Below are 3,510 nucleotides of genomic sequence, written 5' to 3'. Positions count from 1 at the left end.
ACAGCGCGGTACCCACTCCATTGGCATCTGGAGCTCGCGTTTTGCGCCACTGCGCGGACAGTTTTAGAATGACAGCCAGTGGGTGAACAGTACAGAAAGTACTAGTACGATAATACACCCTACTTTGATAATATATATATATATATATATATATATATATATATATATATATATATATATATATATATATATATATATATATATATACCATGTTGGCCAAAGGTTTGGCATGATTAAGATTTGTTGTTTTTGAACGTCTCACCAAGTCTCAATTAAATGAAGTCTCTCTTGGATACACAGGGCATTTATCTAATCAAAATACTGTATAAAAAATAAAAAAACCACAGCAATATTCATATCACAGCTTCCAAAGAAAAAGCACAGCTGTTTTCAGAATTGATAATAAAAATAAATATTTTTGAGCACCAAATTCATGATTATTAATGATTTTAAAGGATCAAGTGACCCTGAAGACTGGTGATGGCTGACTATCCAGCTGTGCCATCACAGGAATAAATTGAATATTAAAATGTATTCAAATGGAAAACAGTTTTTTTTTGGTAATAATATTACTGTTTATACTGTATTCTTTATTAAATAATGAGCATTAGAAAACACTTTAAAAACCTGAATTATTCAAAACTTTTTGCCATCAGTGTATAATGATATCTAATGATCAACATATTACCATAATTAAAAGTGCATCATATAAGCTATTTATTTTAGTTTTCTCTATGGTGTCAATGGAGAATGGGCCGACTGATTCAAGCTTATAGAAGAGCAACTTTGACTGAAATAACCACTCGTTACAACCGAGGTATGCAGCAAAGCATTTTTGAAGCCACAACATGCACAATCTTGAGGCGGATTGGCTACAACAGCAGAAGACCCCACCGGGTACCACTCATCTCCACTCATCTCCACTACAAATAGGAAAAAGAGGCTACAATTTGCACAAGCTCACCAAAATTGGACAGTTGAAGACTGGAAAAATGTTGCCTGGTATGATGAGTCTCGATTTCTGTTGAGACATTCAGATGGTAGAGTCAGAATTTGGTGTAAACAGAATGAGAACATGGATCCATCATGCCTTGTTACCACTGTGCAGGCTGGTGGTGGTGGTGGTGTAATGGTGTGGGGGATGTTTTGTTGGCACACTTTAGGCCCCTTAGTGCCAATTGGGCATCGTTTAAATGCCACGGCCTACCTGAGCATTGTTTCTGACCATGTCCATCCCTTTATCACCATCATGTACCCATCCTCTGATGGCTATTTCCAGCAGGATAATGCACCATGTCACAAAGCTCAAATCATTTCAAATTGGTTTCTTGAACATGACAATGAGTTCACTGTACTAAAATGGCCCCCACAGTCACCAGATCTCAATCCAATAGAGCATCTTTGGGATGTGGTGGAACGGGAGCGTCGTGCCCTGGATGTGCATCCCACAAATCTCCATCAACTGCAAGATGCTATGCTATCAATATGGGCCAACATTTCTAAAGAATGCTCTCAACACCATAGAATTAAGGCAGTTCTGAAGGCGAAAGGGGGTCAAACACAGTATTAGTATGGTGTTTCTAATAATCCTTTAGGTGAGTGTATATATGTCACAGTTGGTAAACCGTGATCTCTGGGTGTTTGCACTTTGTGCTGAAGTCTGTGTGTTTCGCGTCTGCACTGATTAGTTTGTGGGCGTCTCCGTTAATTGTCATCAGCAGCAGCTGTCACTCATTACTCATCCCCTATATATTGGCTTGTCTCATGTCTTGTGTTTGTGAGATCGTTGTTTAATGTCGTTTACCCTGTTTGTCGGCTTCAGTGTTGTCTGCGTTGGATGTCCGTGTTTTCCCAGAACCTCATCCACTCTACGCACTTCCACTCAGCTACAAACACTTACCTTCGGCTCTATTCCCCGCAGTTCCTGTGCCATCCTCTCCTGCTGCCTTCTCACCTCCATCATCCGGATTCCTCATCTCCTCACCACCATCTTGGATTGTCGTCTTCCCAGCATCATTGTCCCTTCGTGTTTGTTTGTTTGTTTATTTTCATTAAAAACTGTTAACTCGCAATTGTTTCCAGCCTTTCCTTCACCCCACCGTCACAGAACGATCTCACCCGTCATGGAAGCAGCGAGCACCAACACCCTCACGGACTTCATGCACCACAGCGTTAAACAAATGGATCAGCAGCAGGAGAGCATCTCGAACACCGGACGCGCTGTTCAAGCGCTGGTGGCACAGGTGTCCGAGCTCACCCAGCAGGTCCATCAGCTCACATCTCCCACTGCGCCCATCGCACCGCCTGCGCCGGCCGTCCCCCGGGAGACCCCCCAGGATCCCTTCCAGCCAGAGACGCGACTTCCGGCACCTATTCTGGTGAGCCAGCATTTTGCAGAACTTTCTTAACCAAGTGTTCAATGCATTTCGCTCTACATCCCCGCACTTTCACCCTGAGGGTGGCGTTCACCCTCGCGTTACTGTCGGGCAAGGCCGCCCTATGGGGGACGGCGGTGTGGGAGAATCAACATCCGTGTTGTGCCTCGTTCCACACCCTCTCAGAGGCAATGAGAAGGGTATTCAACCGTGCCGCGGCCGGCAGGGAAGCCGCTAATCAACTCTCTGAACTCTGTCAAGGCTCATCTTCGGTAACAGACTATTCCATCGAGTTCTGCACCCTGGCGGCCACGTGCCAGTGGAACGAGGCCGCGCAGTGGGATCAATTCCTGCATGGGTTATCCGACCATGTTCAAATGGAGATTTACCTCCTCGAGCTGCCCCCCACACTTAACGGACTCATAGACTTGGCTCTAAGAGTGGACACACGGATTAACCGCCTGGGTCGCCAGCCCAGTCCAACACGCCCAACCATCTCTCCTGTCAGGGGGCACTCGAGTCGAGAGAATGCGGTCGGTCCCGTCGACGATCACGAGCCCATGCAGGTGGGTAGAGCTCGGCTGTCCCGGAGGGAGAGGGAACGGCGGAGGTCCCAAGGACTTTGCTTATACTGCGGAGGCTCAGCTCATAACATCTATTCATGCCCGGTAAAAGAGCCAGCCCGGTAGTAAACTTGAGGCTACTATCGGGTGGGATCTCCGCTGGGAAGTCCTCAACTACATCATCGACCCTCCTTCCGGTGAAACTGTGGTGGAGGAATCAATCTCACGAATGTCACGCCCTTCTGGACTCCGGAGCCGAAGGTAATTTCATTGATTCTTCACTTGCACATCAATTGAACATTCCTGTCCTTCCTGTGTCTCTCCCCATCCATGTCACCGCACTCAGCGGCCAGGAACTGCCTCACATCACTCACCATACTGAACCCATCACACTGCTCACGTCTGGAAACCATCGCGAAACCATATCCTTTTTTTTCATGGACTCCCCTGTTGCTCCCATTGTGTTAGGTCACCCCTGGTTAACCAAACATAATCCACGACTGGAATGGGGTTCAAACACTGTCACATTGTGGAGTGAAAGTTGTCATGAGTCTTGTCTGGTTTCTGCTTGT

This window comes from Carassius carassius, chromosome 21 (genome assembly GCF_963082965.1).
Source record: "Carassius carassius chromosome 21, fCarCar2.1, whole genome shotgun sequence".
In the NCBI taxonomy this organism is placed as follows: Eukaryota; Metazoa; Chordata; class Actinopteri; order Cypriniformes; family Cyprinidae; genus Carassius; species Carassius carassius.
The sequence above is the reverse complement of the archived record's forward strand: the minus strand, read 5'-3'. Positions refer to the sequence as shown.